Here is an 18,853-nt window from a genome sequence, read left to right on the forward strand (position 1 = left end):
AGTGTCATATAGCATCAAGAAATTAGAGTTCAATATGTCATAAAATAAGAAGGTTTAATTAACTAAATTTTATAATTTATAGTTTTTTGAGTTTGATATAACATTTTATATAAAACTTATTCATTTTAAAATTTTAGCATGTGATAACTTTCTAAAGAGTTGGAAATAATACCAAGATTAATACAAAGTGGTAAAAAGTATTTGTAGCATTTAAGATAAGACTTAGAGTTGTTAAAAAAGTATGACAAATAGCCAAAGACCAATTCTAAGATTGATAGAGATTGATAAGAGTTGTAGGAATTTGAAATGGTAGTAAAATATGGAATTAAGAATAAAATAAGCACAAACTTCAAATTCCTAGAAAAATAGCATAAGATCTCAAAAATTTATAATTAGACTAAGAATTGCTTGGGAAAAAATAATTTGAGTATAAAATGATTTTAAGATCAATAGTTTTTGAGAAAAATTATAAGAATTTATTGATGATTTTTATTTTATTTTTAAAATTTATAATTATTGATAATTTTAAAGAAGTTTAGAATTACACACATACACACACACACACGCACATATATATATATATATATATATATATAGTTTTAGAAATCATAATTTTTTATGAGATTTTGAAAGATAAAAATATATAATATTCAAAAGTATTTAAATTATAAATACATAATTTTTTTATTAAAATTAATATGCTATTTATGACTAAAATTTATTTTTGGTTTACACATAAAACTAATTAAGTTAGCAATGGGTTTAAGAGTCTCATAAAAATCTGTATTTTTTGTTTTAAATTTTATTTATATCTACTAAATTTACCTTTTTTATATAATTTTTTTTTAAAAAAAATTACTTATTGCAAATAATTGTGCAATGTAGAAGAAATAATTTCTATTAATCACAAAAGATTTATATTTATACATATATATATATATATATATATATATATACATGTATATATATATATATATTAAATATTTAATAAAAGCATGATAGTACTTAAACAAATAAAAAACCAAGTAATTTTAGCATTTTATTTAAAGATCTTTCAAAAAATATATATATTTATTACTCTTCAAATAATTATAGCATCTTATTACAAAAGCAAAGAAAGAGAAGTACGAACAAACAATCTTGTATTTATATTATGTAAGAATAAATTATAAAAAAATACTATTAAATAAGAGTAGTAGATTTAAGGCACATGGCACAACTTTAAACTTAAAAATAGAGGAGTTAAAAAATATAAAATTTCAATCATAATAGGAACCATGCAATTGGACACAATTAACTTTCAATCTCCAAAAACAATGTCTCTTATTATTTCTAGACCCTACATCTTGTTTTACATCTCTTACACATATTAAAGTATCTAAGCATGTGATTTTTATTAGAGTTCTTTTGGATATTAGAGTTTAATTTTATAGATAAATATGTTGCATTTAAGTATAATTTAGTATATGTAATAAAGACTTATCTTGCAATGGTGGAAATTATTGATGAGTAGTTACGTGTATCAAGAATTAAATTAAAAAAACCTAACCACTCGAAGTGGTTGTAGGAGATCAAATATTAAAAATTATGTGTAGTATGATTCAATTCCAAACAAATCCTATTCTTATTAGTATTCTTTAGTTTAAATTGTATAACCTTGATATTAGTTTAAATTTGCAAAAATACATTCAAAGAAAAAATCTCAGAGAAAGTAACGAGCTCAATCTTTATTTTTAAAAAAAGCTAAGGCTTTTATATGTGCACTAAAGAAAGGTGCCACATTTATAATATATGCTACTCTAATGAAGAAATTAATAAAAAAAATTATACAAGAAATTTTACTTTAATATCAAAATTTAAAAGATGAAAAGAAAAATATAGATATACTATTTGAATATATATAGATTGCATTATAGATTTGAAAAAAAGAACTAAACTATCATATGGACTAATCTACAGCCTCACTAATAAAAAAGATAGCTTTGGAAGAATATTTTGATAAAAATATATTTTAGAATGCCATATGATATTCTAAATTATTTATTTGAAAGCTTGTATTGTTTGTAAAATAAAAAGATAGGATATTATGCATGTGCATTAATTATTGGAAATTCAACAAAATCACTAAAAAGAATGAATATCTGTTATTCTTGATTTTAGGATAATCAAAAAAACTTGATCAAGCAAAAAGTCTTCATTAAAATTAATTTGTGAGATTCTTAAAACCTTGTTTGGATTAAAAAAAGAGTTGAATAGAAGACAACATTTCAAACAAGATATGGATATTTTAAATATAATACGATGCTTTTTAATTTAATAAATGCTCTTATAATATTTTAACATATAATAAATATTAACCTTTGAAAGTGTTTAGATGAATTTTTAATCATCTATTTACATGAAAATTTAATAAATTCAAAGAATGAGGAAGAACTTAAACAACATCTATGTCTTGTATTAAAAAAAAAGTACATAAATATGGATTATATGTTAAATTAGAAAAATACCTCTTTTATCAATCATTATTAGAGTTTTTGAAATATATCATTTTTTCTAATAAAATATTTTTAGATAAAAGTAAAATAAAAAACATCTTAGAGTGGATTGTATCAAGATTGATCAATGATGTACAATGTTTATTTGGACTTCAAATTTTTTACGTAATCTTTATAGAAGGTTATTCCAAGATTGGTGTGAATCATTAAATTGAGTCATAAGTTGTTTGAGGACAAAAAGATGCAATGAAAATACCAAATTGCAATTTTTAGGTAGAGATTAGTCTAGAATAGTTAGATGAAGGCAAAAAAAAAGTGTCAGTAGAGGAAATATAGTTTAAAATAGAAAATCTAGTAAAAATTTTCATGTAGAAGGCAACTTGGGAGCATCAAATTAGCATTTTTTTAGTATCCTACGAACATCTAGAAAGAATCTAAAATATTCAAGATTCTAATATTATATGGTCTATATATAATAATAATACGATCATTTTTGATATGAGCTACCACATACAAAATACAATATATATGTAAAATGGATATATTCTGAATACATACAGGATACAACATGGATACCATATGGGTGCGGTATTGAATATGGTGTATATACAATATTAATACAATCTGGTACAAATTAAATACGTAGGCATTTATTGTACTGGAACGGAGACCATATAACGTCCAACATACAGTATAAGTGGTATAGTATCATATATTGTATGCAGAGGATGTACATGGGTATCAGGGATGCTGGATATATAACTGCCGGGTGTCAAGTGGCAGGTACCAGCCTTCCATTTTTGAAGGAGGATTGGCTGTTGATAGGGATTCGAGTTGGATTTCAAGTTTTTTTTTTTTTTTTTTTTTTTTTTTTGTAGAGCTTTGAAATTGGTGGAGGTTTAGGGTTTTTTTTAGATTTGGTTGTGAGGTTGATCTACTTATTTCTTTCAACTACACAAATTTTTGCTGCAAATTCTAAACTTCTTCTATAGGCATAAGCATGGTACTTCCATGATTCATATTGAAAATACATGAAATTTCCAATTTTAGAGTATTGACAAGCTCATGAAGATCTGTAATAGTTGTAAATCTATTTTTACTTTTGTTGAGAGTAGCATCTATAATCTTTTTTTTCATAGACAACTCAAACAAATTCAAAAAGTTAAATTATAAGAGGGTAATTTGCAACCTGTAATAAAAAATTTCACAAAAAGAGAAGAAAATTAGTATTATTTATTTATTTATTTATTTATTTATTTTTTAAATAATTGATAGTTTGTAATCTTCAAAATATAATAATAGAAGTAAAATAATCCACTTACTTTTAAAAAAAGATAAAATAATAAGTTAGCACTCTTATCAAAACTATTAAGGACATGAATTTCAAAAAATGAAATCCTCAATATATTCTTATGATACTAAAAAGAACTAGAAAGTCACTCAAAGATGATATATTACTAAATTAGAATGGCTATTGCTAAAAACAAGAAGATTAGAAAGTCTTGAAATAAGACTAAGGACTAGAAAGGTGTTGATAAGAGTGAAAAATGCTTCATTCTTGCCTCCATATATATTCTTAACTAGGAGTATCTAAGTATGTGTGTGATACATCTTCTGATACCTTGTTGTACCAAAAATTAGATATCTCTCAATTGAATTGTTAAAATAATACAAAATTTTATATACACTTAGCATACTTAATTATTTAAGCATTGTCAACTTTTGAACTATGGATGTGATACCAATTGCACAAATTAGCCAAAAGTGCTAGCCTTAATTGTATTGCATAAATATGAAGTCATTGATATAAATCCTAACTTTGAATAACAATTGCTAAGTCTTCTCAAATCCTATAAAAACAAGCCTAATTTCTTTGAAATAAACTTAAAGATAGTTCATTTATGCTAATTACCAATCTTCAAATGCCTTCATACTTTGCAGTAGGTGGCCATTTTAATAGCTAGAGGTTTGATTTTTATTGAGTCTTACAAATAATCTATCCCCAAGTATCAATCCAACCTATCTTAGGAATATTTTTAGTTCGACTCTACCTCGAACTTAATCTTAGTATCAACCATATTAATTATTTATCTCTTCTATCTTATTTTTATCAATTTATGGCCTTTCTAAGGTGGTAAAAGAATTTCTATAGTCTACAAGATAAAATTACTAGCCAACTTTAAATCTATTAGCTATTAAGATAAGAAAATAAACTAAGAAGATTTCATAAAAGCCATGTTTAAATGTCTTGAATTATTATTGAACCAAGATGATTAAATATTAATTAGAAATTTATTTTTGATTATATTTTTATCATTTAATTGTGTTATAATATAATAATGGTTGAAAAGTTATTTTTAGATTAAAAAAAGAAGAGTTTTGAAGCTCTATTAATTCCAAAAATAATCTATAAGAAGGTCAAGAAGGTACCTCTTCTCACATCTTTTTCCTACGTTCTACTTTCCATCTTTTAGCTCTCACTTCTTGTATTTAAGTAATTTGCTAAAAATTCAAATAAAGATATAATTCACCAAATTTTAGAGACTTACTTACTTACTTACTAGCTATCAATACTACTTTCTTCTTTTTGTACTCCTTTCTTTTAACTCACAATTTGTATTAGAAAATTAATGAAAGCTTGAATGAAGTATGCTTAGAAGGTACTTACCTTGAATTATAACTTAGAATTGTGGATATTTTTTTTTGCTTAACTTCCTTCCTATTTTTTTCCAAAATTCTTCTATTTATGTTTTCTACCTTATTCTTGCTCTTGAAATTCTTCTTCTTCTCTTGTTGATGGAGAAATTCTTCTAGGACCTTTTTAGCTTCTTATATACTATTTCTATGAATAAAAGAAATAGAAAGGGTGGAAGAGGTGAATAAATCCCCCTACCAATAGAAAAATTCCTTCTACTAGAAATTTATAAGATGAAAAGAAATGGCATGAGAAGTGGAAGTGGCAAAAAAATCCTCCTACCGCTAGAAAATTATCCTTAACATGAAAATTTATTAAGAAGGAAGGTGATGACCTTTACAAAAGAACTCTTGCTATATTGAATTTAACTCCTTGGCCACTTGAAGAATGCATTCTACTTGATAATCTTATATACAAATATCAACCAACAAAACAAAACTACTTGCCTTTCAAATAATTAGAACCACCTCACTCTTGAAAAATGCACCAAAATGTGAATAAAATTAATCCCTACTAGTAAAAAATCTATCCTAATTCACAACAATTTTAATTATCTTAAGGCTCTAATAAGTCCTTATTAACTTTTAATTAAGTGTTTAAGAAGTATTCTAATCTTTTAAGCATGAGCTAAGATAAATTCCTCAAATATGTGACCTATTCTAACTCACCACTATTAATTAAGATATGATTTGGTTATATGAAATTTTTTCTTGATTCCTCATAAAGAATTCAATTTATTTAACCAAATAAACTCACACTCAACCAACTATAAACCCCAATGTCACAACTTAAACAATTTGCAACAAAATCACTTAAACCTCTTACAAAACCAACACAAGGCATTCAAGTAATTCAATAGTAACACATACTTAAAAGATAAATTTTTATATGATTTAATTTAAGTCTAGATAAATTATTATTTTTAATTTTATATTTATTTTTAAATTTTTTTTACTTTTTTTAGTATTAATTATCATCCAGAATTTAAGATTCATCTAAGATAGGTTTTTATCCATGAATAACTTCTCATCCACAAATAAATTCTCATCCACAACTTATTATCCACGTCAAGCCTTAATCCATCTAATTTGAAGTCGCATCTTCAACCTAATTCAACCTAACCCTGTTTGTTTAAACCTTAACCTAACATCCTTCTATCTTCATACATGTGAGGATTGTTTAATAGAAAATTTGATAAGTGCCAGGTTCTCATCACACATGAGGTTTTTGAATAGGTGCAGGTGTTGTTTTTCAGTTCATCGCACAGAAGGGATAACCGCTGATTGCTCTTGCTGGGCCAACGTAAGCAATCCTCCACGCTGTACCTGCTCCAGCTGTTGTAGCCCCGCTCCTTCCAATCTCCTACTACGCTCCCTTCGCAGGAGTGGCCTAGAGTCAACCCACTGCCGCAACTCCTTGATCCAGTGGCGGGGTTGTCGACGCAAAACTGAGCCAAACCTATTGGGAAGAGGGAGCCCGAGTGACTAAAAACTAGTCGAGCTCTGCTTCTGCAATTGGTCCTTTCTTATTTATTTATTTTTCGATGATCAGCAGCCTCAGCGTATAATAAGAACTTAATCAAGCGATCAGGTTGAGTATTGTGCAATTTCGACACACAGAATCTCACTGAGGGTATCGAGCTCAATAGTGGACTAGTTCCAGGGTAGCCTACGCACTGCGGAGGCTCAAGATTGATCTTCTTTTGTAATTATAATTAAAGTTAATCGCAGTATTAAACCAGACGCCTCCACGGCAGTTGTGATGCTAACTAGACAATACACGGTACTCGTAGTTCTGAACCCAATAGTTTCCTGAGTTTACTCAAGATCTGCTTGTAAAGCATTTGCATATCTACAAAATCTACAATAGTTCCACCTTCTAAAGCCTTCGCATTCCTAATTGAGACTGACTTCCTTTCTATCACCCATCAACCATGGAGCACGTCATGGGGTGTTCACTAAAACCGCATTTTTGAGCTCGACATTTCTATCACCAACAGTAAGGAAGATCTGTGAATGGACTTGTTTGAATTCTCCACACATAGGAGAGAAGATCTGGCTCTGGAGTCCACTTAACGCCAAAGATGAGGATTCCACCGTAGCACGTTTCGTTCTCTCTACACACGATTGCTGATCGCCCAACGCGCACGTAAATGCACAAGTGAATGGTGCCTTATCCTCTAACGTCCTCTAATGTCGCTGATAATCAGCATAGCACCTTCAGCCGACAAGCCAGGCATGAAGAATTCCAGGGAGTGTAGTGCAACGGAGCCAAGCCAGATCTAAGCCGCTTCCACTGTCAGAGACGGTTCAAAGGTAATCAGGAATGGATCACCAAAACGGAACAGATCAGGCCTTGAGTCACCACCACCTTCAAGCTGCCGTCCCTAAAAAGTAGAGAGAAAAATACACAGATATCACTCGCCTCTCCACTCGCAAGCCGCCGAAGAAGGGAAGGAGACTTCACAGTCGGAACCCTCGGACGCTTAAAAAAAATTATTAGAATAACAAAAATCTCGAAGGCTGCACCGCAGCACTCCTACGACATTGTGAAGTTCGAACCTTGTCCGGAGAGCCGGAGTTTGTGAGTCATGAGAGGAAAAAAAGAACACAAGAAAGGGAGAGCGAGTTCGGGGCGACTCGGACCCCTATCGGCAGAGAAGCTGCTGGAATTTGGGGGCAGCAGCTCGCCTCCCATCCTTTTTTTGCTTGTTTCTTTTTTTCTTTTCTTTTCCTCTTTCTTTTTCTTTCTTTCTTTCTTTCTTTATTTATTTTGGTTTCTTACTCTTCTTTCTGTTTTTGTGTCTTTCTTTTCTTTCTTTTGTCCTTGTTAGATGGTTTTGAATCAAGGATTCGACCTCACCTTCTACTATAATTTAATTTTTTTTACTGTCCATAAAAACCACTACTTTCACATCAAAACTTATATTAGCTAAATTGATAAAGAACTATATACTTTGGTATTCTTTCTCAAAAGATCTACTCCAGCTACTACATCCAATTAATTGCTATTTATCTCAAAATTCTTCTATTAATTTCCTAAACTAATAACTTTCAGGATCATAAGTACATTTTTTGAGTTTAAATCTACAAATGAGTCAATTGTGGGACTCACACCATACTTTTTTTTAGAGTCATTGATATAAATACACATATAGGACACCTATTCTTTGCATACTCCACATTCACCATGGCTTCAACCTAAAATTTATGTCCAAAGTGTTGAACATATAACATACATCTTGCCATCTCTACAATGGTTTCATTTTCTCTTTTAACAATTCTATTTTGTTATGGAGTATAAGAAACAAGAGATTGCCTTGGAATACCTTGAATCTTCAAAAAATCATCAAAATACTTTAGTAATTATTCACCTCCATTATCCGTGTGCAACACCTTGAACTTGCTCTCGCATTGCTTTCCCACAAGTGCCTTAAACTCTTTAAACCTTGAAAAGCATTCATTCTTAGATTTGAAGATGAAAATATGCATCTTTTTAAAAAAATCATCAATCAATGTAACAAAGTACCTTGCTCTTTCAATAGATGGCATCTTTATTGATCTACAAACATCCAAATATACAATCTCCAACAACTTGCTTGCACATGTTGCAACTTCATTTAGAAATGAGGTCCTTTATTGTTTGTCTAGGATACAACCTTCACAAAAAAGAATCATAGTATTATTGTATGATTGTCCAAGAAGCAAGCCACTTAGTATGAATTAGAATTTTTTCATGCTTTTGGCATTCAAATGATCAAGGCATCAATGCTAAATGCCAAATTTATCTTGATCATGTAGAAACTCAACAAATAGGACCATTTCAAATCCATTCACCTTTTTATACTTGATGAAGTAGAGGTTGCTATCTCTAAAGCCCTTGACAACATTATTTCTATCTAAAGACTTGAAAAAACATCCATTCTTATTAAATTTCACCTTATAACTTTGTGAAATTAGTTTACTCATGAAAAGGAGATTTTTCTTGATTTTGAATACATGCAAGATGTCTTTCAATTTGATCATCTTGATTTGTCTTCTTACAAAAATTTCTACTATAATGGAATCTATTTAAATGGCTTATATCATGCCCTTATCTTTTATAAAAATATTTCCTATCAAAATTTCTTCATAAATATCAAATAAATACTTGTATAAAATCATGTCCTTGGTGGCACCCAAATCAACAATCCTCTCAGATATAGCACCTATGGAGGTACTTTCACAAGCCATAAATGCAAAATCATCTCTTCTAAATTGCTCATTTATATTGTTAGTACTTTTTCTATCATTTTTTTTATCTTGTAGTAATTTTGTACAAAATGACCTAATTTTCTACAAATGAAGTAAGTTCTCATATTACTATATTTAATAGAATAGCTCTTATTGCCTTTTCTTGAAAAGAAAGCCAAATCTTCACTTTGAGACTCTTTTTCTTTCTTTTTTGCCACTTCATATACAAGTCTTGCTGTCACATAGTCTATTATAAATTTCTTTAATTTGATGGATTTGAATGCCACAATGAAGTAGTTGTAGGACTTGAAAAGACTCATAAGCAAGGTCATGATAATATCACCTTTTTTTAAAGGCTTATCAATAATTGTTAGTTGATTTACAAGAGCCTTTATCTTATTGATATGATCTATGAGGTCTTCATCTTCTTTTATCTTGCAAGTGAAGAATTTCATCATTGTGGAGATGATGTTGGATAAGTTCTTGCTCTCATATATATTGTAAAGAATCTTCCATGCTTTTTCTAGTCTTTTACAAGATAAGTGAAACAACTTCAACAACACAAAAAGACACTATCAAGATCTTTCTATAAAATCATAAATTTACAATCTTAAAAGTTAAGAATCCACAAAGCAATTTTAGAGATCTATAAAATTAAAATCAACACTTTCTCATGCCAAAAAATAGGTTTAGATCTTACAAATTCTAACATTGACAAATACCATAAGATCTATTCTATATAAGTATAACTACAAGAAAATGATATCAACTTATTTGAATAGTACCATTAAGGACTGTATACATGACAAGGATTCAAGACCAAGAAATGGAGTTAGCTCAACATTAGAACAATAATTGGATACAAAGCAAGAAGGTCTTGGCTAGATTAGAAGAAGCAAGTTGTCGAGATCGAAGATCTTTTTAGCCTTGATTCTTATATATATTAGATTCTGAGAATTTTTTGAGAAGTTTTCATAAAACTTAGAAATAAAGCAAGCCTAAGATCCTTCTTTGATAATTTTTTAAATAATTTAAAGCGTCTTAGAACCTTCTAAGATCTCCTATGATCTTCTAGAATTTTCTTAGAATCTATTAAAACCTTTTGGAACCTTTTTAGAATCTATTTGAATCTACTAGAACCTTTTGGAACTTTCTAGGATCTATAAAAATCTTCTTAAAACCTTCTAAAATTTTTTAGAACCTTCTTAAATCTTCTTCAGTTGTATGACTGTGACATCACCTCCTCCTCTACCTTCGATGTCTCCAAGAAGCAATATTGTTGCAAGTCAGTATATGCACAAAAAGTTGAAGATTTGTTGCATGGTATTTGCTATATTTTTCAGTTGTTTTTTGCAAGTCAAATGGTTCATAGGCCCCTGTAGCCATCGATAGTATCCCAAGCCTTATACTTGTGATCAAGCATAAACTTTGGTATCTTTGTTATCAAATTGTCCTACAAACACTTATTTTGGGTATTTTTCATTGCGAAGTTCTATTTCAAATATAATTACTAGCGACCTATTACTAGATATCTTTTGACATCTTTGTGATTAATGTGGCTTTTCATCTAAGCGTCATCTTTGTGAGCTACTTAATTGAGATGGTATGACTGGTAGGGTGCATATTTTTTGACTATCCATATCACATAAAGTAGACAAGACCAAAAAAATATTAACAAGCTATGGTTGTGAATTCAAACTACTCACTTATATTGTTTTAAACATTTGAAAAAACTGCCTCTTTAAAGGCTGCCTCTTTTCCTTCTGTATGAGGCCAAGAACTAAGAATCTTTATAGTGAAGCCATTTTATCAAGCTACTATTCTTCATTTTGCCACTTTTGATCTAAATAGATGTTATTGATAGAACTTTTGAACCTTCATTTGCATATTTATAAGGTTATTAGCTAATTCCTATGTACAATCATTGATATCATATCCGTGCCAATGGATTAGATATTTAAGCCTTCTATATCTTATCCTTAAAGCTAACACCTCTTCTACCTGAAATTCAATATGATCATTGATTCCAACCGCAGTAGGTGGTGGTTGTCTTCAACTTCATATGTTTGATTCTTTATACCTTTCAAAAAGTGAAATATGAAAGATTAGATGAATCTTCATGGATGAAGGTAACTTCAAGCAATAAGTAATATTATTGATTTGTTTTTGAATCACAAATGGTCTTAATCTTCATTAGTCCAAGTTATCACTTGACCTGTTGATTTTTATATTATGCCAAAGAAGCCATACTTTGTTACCAATTTAGAATGGAGGATATTTCTTCCTCAATTTATTTGCTAATATCTTATAATGTTGTCGAGCTCTTTCTAGGTGAGCTTCATGGTTGCTTGAAGTTTGGCCATCTTCGTAGCATACTCTTTTGCTGTTGGATTTGTTCACTTTGAAGGCTCTATCATATCCAACTTTGGATGATGACCATAATTTGAATTGAATGGTATTTGTTACATAGATGCATGGATTGTACTATTATATGCAAATTCTACCAATGACAAGTAGAAAGTCGAATTTTCTTACTAATAGTTGATGGTGTACCTTAAATATTGCTCAAGAATTTGGTTGATCCACTCCGTTTGGCCATTAGTTTGAAGATAGAAGGTAGAAGAAAGGTTGATTTCAACCAGGTTTAGGGTATGTTTACGAATCTTTAAGAGTGCCTTTCAAAACCTTGATACAAATTGTGGTCCATGATCTAATACAATGTCATCTAATAACCTGTGATAATGATAGATATTGTCAATAAAAATTCTTGCCATCTCTTCACTAGTAATTGACTTCTTGCAAGCTATAAAATATTCCATCTTAGTCAATTAATTAACAACTACAAAGTTAGTGTCAAATGAGCTTGATGGTAGAAGATCTATAATGAAATCTATGGAGATAGATGATTATGATTGTCTTCGAATAAGGAGTTGAAGAAGTCCATATATCCAGTGTCAAGGATTCTTTGACCTTAAATAAATATGACATGATAGTACAAATTCTTTAATGTCCTTCCACATTTTAGGCCACTAAAATTTTCTAGAGAAAAATTCCAAAGTCTTGTTGAATCTAAAATGTTTGGTTGTAGGGAAGTCATGGTATGTTTGAAAAATGTGCAGGCAAGTTGGCCTTTCAAAAATGAATAAATATTCTTTAAAGAAGAAGAAGTTGTCTTTAATCTTGAATTTAGAAGAGTCTTCACAAACGTTGTTGGCAAGATGCTTGATATTGATGCAAAGTCTAAGGCATTGGTCTCCATAAACTAAGATTTATTGAAATCTGGATGCATCTAAATTGGAGCTGTTGCAAAAACATCTTTTAAGCTTTGAAAATCTTTTTTTGCTTTGGAGCCATATTCTAACTTGTCCTTGTATGTCAACTACATAAGTTGAATAGCAATCTTGAAATAATTCCTAAAAAAATCTTATAAAAGTTTACAAATCTAAGAAAATATTAGATATTTGATACAATTTTTGGCTTTGTTCAATCGATGATTATTTATACATTCTTTGGATCCATAAAAAGGCCTTTTTTGGAAATAATATATCCAACAAATTTGACTTGAGGTGCATAAAATACACACTTTTTTAGTTTTACATAAAGTCCAACACTTTATAGTTTTTTTTAACACAAGGCGGATATATTTTTTGTGGTCTTTCAGATTCTTAGAAAAGATTAAAATATCATTTAAATGAATCACAACAAATTCATTAAGATGCTTGCAAAATATGTCATTCATTAAATGTTTGAATATGGCTAGTCCATTGGTAAGTCCAAAAGGTATGATATTGAATTCAAAATGTCCATACTTGGTGCAAAATATTGTCTTTCATTCATGTCCCTCTTTAATGCATACCAAGTTATACGTGCCTTGTAGATCAATCTTTGTAAAGATCTTTGCTTGGCTAAGTTGATTAAGAAGTTTGGATATCAATGACAATAGATATTAATTCTTTACCGTGATTTTATTAAGACTGTGATAATCAACACACAGTCGTAAAGATCCATCTTTCTTCTTCACAAATAATATTAGAGCACTAGCTCGTGACTTGGAATGTCAAATAAATTTTTTAGCTAGATTTTCATCAATGTACTTTTGTAAAGTCTCAAGCTCATTCTAAGATAAATTGTAGATGGGTCCAAATAGTCGTTGAGGATCTTCTTGAAGATCATCGCATAATTATAAGGGTGATGCTTTGGCATGATGTTTGCATTTTTTTTTTCAAATATATCTACAAAATCCTTACAAGCCTCTGGAATTGTTGTTGTAGCAACTAAAGATTCTGATCATAGATTTATATAGATAGCAAATATAATGCCTTGTTTAGACACCGTCACAAATACTCTAGCTCCAATAAATAAATTTTATTTAAGTTTTATCTTATTGGATGTTAGAAGTTTTTTCATAGATTTGGGGGTTCTATGATCTACTAAAAAAAATTCTAACTTTTAAGATATCCAATCTATCCATGGATTGTATTTTTCAAGCCATGAGAGTCCTAAAATGACTAGATTTGATAGTGGTCTAGTAATGTTAAATATTACTTGGCTACTATGGTTGTCAAAGGTTATTTCTAATGGAATTGTTTCATGAGTGATGTCTTCAAAGGATAAAGATCGACCATCTATTACTTCTACATGTACGGCTTTGGATTTTTTGATCATATAGATTTTATGTAATCTAAAAAATTCTTCATCAATAAAACATGCAGAGGCTCCCAAGTCAAATAATGCATGATACTTTAGTTTTGTGACTCCTAACTATACATGTATAGTAAAACAACAAAAAAGGTTGGCAGAGAATACAAGATCTTTTTTGATTTGTGATAGTGAAGAATTCAATCACATAGTCTCTACTGTGGCTGAATGCCCTCATTTTCTTGCAAAGCTTTTAATGATGTGGCCACACTCTTCATTTGATATATACGCTAGCATTTCTCTATACAATTATCAATATGGTGGCTAGATTTTTTTAATATAAGCATAGACAAAGTTCCCTTTGACACTTTTTTCCTTGCTCAGAAAGAGGTTTGAAGTGAACTGCATCAATCTGCAAATCTTTTGCTTTGAAATGCTCATTAGAATTGGATGGTGAAGAAGTTGTAGAATAATTGATGTATACATAAGATATAATTCATGAACATTTATCTTATCATTGTTGAAATAAATAGTTATTATACTTCACAGCTTCACTAATGACTTCATTGAGTATTTAAGGATCTAGTATAGAAAAAAATAAGTTCTTAATATTGTCTCTTAATTCTCAATGAAATTGGCTCATTAATCCATCTTCTCCTCAATTTATATCAGATGCTAATTATTAAAAATCTGAGACATATGTTAATACAAAATGTATTTCTTCATGAAGGTTTTGAATTTTAGTTCTTGAAGAACAAAACTTATCATATTTACCAAATTTCTTTGAAAATGCTACCAAAAATGCTTCAAAATTGTGTAATATAAAATAATTCTTTTCAAATTGTAGAAGGAACTAAGTTAAAGCTTGACTTGAAAGCAAGGTTTTAATCAAATCAACATAAGATGCTTCAGTGGAATATTATTTAGGTTGAAGTAAGGTGATTAGTTATACTTGGTTTACAAAGCCACAAAATTTTGAGCAGGTGCCATCAAACTTTTTTGGAAGGCTAATCCTTGGTTCTTTTATTGCTATTATTGTCAAATTATTATCTTGAGTGGATGCACCTCCCATGTTTGTTGAAGCGGTTATAGTTGTTTGAGAATTTGGAATATTTATTACCATTTCATGTGGTGGTTGAGGCACTCTAGCTCCTTGACCATTATATATGGTCATGTATAGTTCTTCATTCAACTTTGATAAAGTCTCTGTCCTAATCCTCAATGCTTTAAGAGCATTAATAATAAAATCTAATTTGATCTCTTTAGAGTCTATTATATTGAAATTTTTCTATAATCATCTTCATCCATCTTTGCTTCATTCAACTAAATCCTAGACTCATCTTAATCTAGCAACCGCTTAAAATCCAAGCCACTATATTAGTAACTTATCTTCATTTTTTTACTATCTTTTGATTATTAGTAATTTATTTAAAACAATAGTATCTTATTCTTACTTTAGTATGATATCCATCTTACTTTTATATTTTTATCTTATTTTTGTAACATAATATCAGAGATAGATGAATACTTCTATAAATGAATATTGATTTGGATGAATTGTGTCATAGATGAATATTAATTTTGATAAAATTGGATGTTTTTTGTAGATAAAAAGATTAGATGATTTGCCTAGTGCTAGAGCTCCATTACCCCTAGAATGCTATCAAAGCTAAAGAGCTATTAGAGCTAAAAATTAACTCTATTGATATTAATTTTTTCTTAATTAAATTCTATTTGTTGCTAATAATGAAGACAAGTCTTTTTTGCTCTAATATAGCTTAATAATTTTATTTCTTAAATATTCCATTTTATAGATTATTTATTAACTGATTTCTTATAAATATTTGTTGCTATTGTATTAATTATATTTGACAACGGCATTTTCAATGGATCATTGCATTGATCAATTAGATGAGAAAAAAATATGGCATATGGACATTCATTATAAAACACTTAATACAAATTTGTAAGCTTTACATACATATAGATAGGTTATTAAATTATCTTATAAATATTGATGAAAAATTAAAATAAAAATCAAGCAAAGCATTGATTGCACTCAATATTAAGCCTTTGTAATTATCTCATATTTGCAAATGTAATATTGAAAAAGAAATGTGGGACATATTGGCTAAGATCCTCAGATCCTTAAGAATTATTATTAAGATATTTTTTAATGAAGAAATTGTATAGTCTTTGATACATGGATAGAAAATCTATGGAGATTTTTCTTGGACAGATTTTTGACATTAGAGATCAATATATTGAAGCCAATGATGAAATAGACAAATAAAGCATGGCATTTCTTATACATACTATATTTCTAAAATCTTGGAATTCACTTATTTAATTAATTGCATTAAGAAAAATAAAAGATGTTATAAAAAAGATAGTATAATTTATTCTCTTTGAAAAAGAGATGCAAAGGAAGGAGAAGACTAGTTTTTTATTTTTTTCTTTAGTAGTGCATGTAAGAAGAAAGCAAGTCTTAAAGAAGAACCATCTACAACAAAAGCAAAAGCCTAAGATTAATAAGTCTAGAAGTATTTGTAGGACTTATAGATAGAAAGGATATTAGTAAGGAGATGTAAAATATTATAAAAGAAATAACATTGGTATAATAAATGTTGGCATTGCTATTGCTCTTTCAGCTCAAGAAACATCATTTAATTCAAACATAATAATTATATTGTTGTCTCAATTACAGCATTATGTATGCATTGATATTACAACAAATGTATACATCTAAAGAGACAAGAGTAAGCTTCTCAATTTTGATAAAAATGTGGCTATCCAACTCTAAGGCTATAATGGTGGCATTACCAAATTATAAGGCTCAAGTAAGATATATTTTATAATTTTAGATCCTATAGAAAAATGCTTTCATGTTGTTATGAAGAATATCTATTAGATTCTTAGAGCACATGATAATTTATTACTAGTTGCAACTTTATATAAGAAAGTTGTAAATTTAACTTTAATGTTAATAGAATCAACTAGATTCTTTCTTTAAGTGACTTTTTTATACAAGATATGCTAACAAGTAAAGCTTATCTTATGCCTTATGAATTTGAAGAAGTTGCTATAATTTCTAGTTCATCTATTTCAAGTCATATATATATTGAATGGCATGAAATATTAGCACATGCTTAAATGTATATAATATAGAAGTCAGAGGAGATGAATTGTATTGAAGGATTAAAGATCAAGGGAAAAAAAGATAAAATATCTGTATTTGAGTCATGCATTGTTGGCAAGGCCTATAGGCAAGCTTTTTCACATATGCACAAGCATGATAATGGTATTTTAGATGTAATAATATTTAATCTTAGTTTCTTTGATATGACTTGTTTTGATGGCGCCAAATGGTTAGTTATGTGGATCAATGAATATTCAGGCTATTATGGCCTTACATTTCTTTATACTAAGGAACAAGCACATATTGCTTATAAGACTTGAAAAGCAAAGGCACAAAGAAGAATTGGAAGAAAGATAATTTTTTTTTTTATTGATCAAGGAACTAAATTTTTGAATAATAAGTTTGGTTTTTACTTCAAAGCTAAAGGCATTTGGTACATGATCACTCTTGCATATACACATGAAATTCTTGGCATGGCAAATCATATAATACTAACTATTTTTTGAAGGAATACAAACACTTCTAGACAATGCTAAGTTGGATCGTCAATATTGAGCATTTGTAGAAAAATTTGTCACTTGGACTCACAATCATCTTCTACTTGTAAGATTCAATGGTAATACATCACATGAAGTTTTTTACAATGACAAATCTTTTTTTCAAAATAATCATTGCTTTGGTTTTCTTGTTTGGCATTCTATACCAAAAGAAAAATGTCAAAAGCTTGATGCAAAGGTAAAGAGGGATATTTTTATTAGATATTCAAAAGTAAAAAAAGGATATGAATTTTTTTTATCTTAAAGAGAAGAAGGTGATCTTTAGTCAAGATGTGATTTTTCTTGATAATAAGGATGAATTACTTAATGAGCCACTAATCCCTCAAAAAAAACCTGAAAAAGATATAGATCATAGAAATAATCTTAATATATTTGATTTTCAATATGCAAATGAATTAAAAATATTCCAACCTCAAGCCTCAAGATTACATGTGCATGATGGATTTTATGGAAAAATGGTTGAAGAAGAAGCAAACCTTATACTAATATAAGTAGTGGAATTCCATTAATGAGAAGTGGAGGTAACTATTCAAGTTCTACTACTAAGATGTCATTATGTAAGTAGCATTGACTTAGAAAATATTATAAGTGGTAAGTAGGATATTTTGCACATCTTGAAAAATAGAAAATAATTTTATTCAAGGAGATTATAACTTCTTGATTGAAATAATGGATATGATTAATATTGATGAATATGCAAAATCGGAGATTGTTGAACAAGCCATGAATTCACCTTTTTGCAAAGAGTGGAGTCATGCTATGAAAGAAGAACTTGATTCTTTAAAAGATCATGGTATATGGAAATTTTTATTTTTACCTAATGATAGAAAGACTATAGGTTCAAAATAGATTTAAAAAAAAAACTTACTAATAACAACTCCATTGAATGTTTTAAAATACCATTGGTTCCAAAGAATTTTAGACAAATGAAGAATCTTGATTACTAAGAAACTTTTGTACTAAATGCTTGCCTTGCAATAATTTGCATATTTGTTATAATTACCACTATCTTTGATTGGAATATATTACAACTTGATGTTGTTTTAGCTTATTTAAATGGAAATTTTTAAAAATATGATATTTATATGGAAATTCTA

Source organism: Physcomitrium patens, chromosome 11, assembly GCF_059467195.1.
Source record: "Physcomitrium patens ecotype Gransden chromosome 11, ASM5946719v1, whole genome shotgun sequence".
Taxonomy (NCBI): Eukaryota; Viridiplantae; Streptophyta; class Bryopsida; order Funariales; family Funariaceae; genus Physcomitrium; species Physcomitrium patens.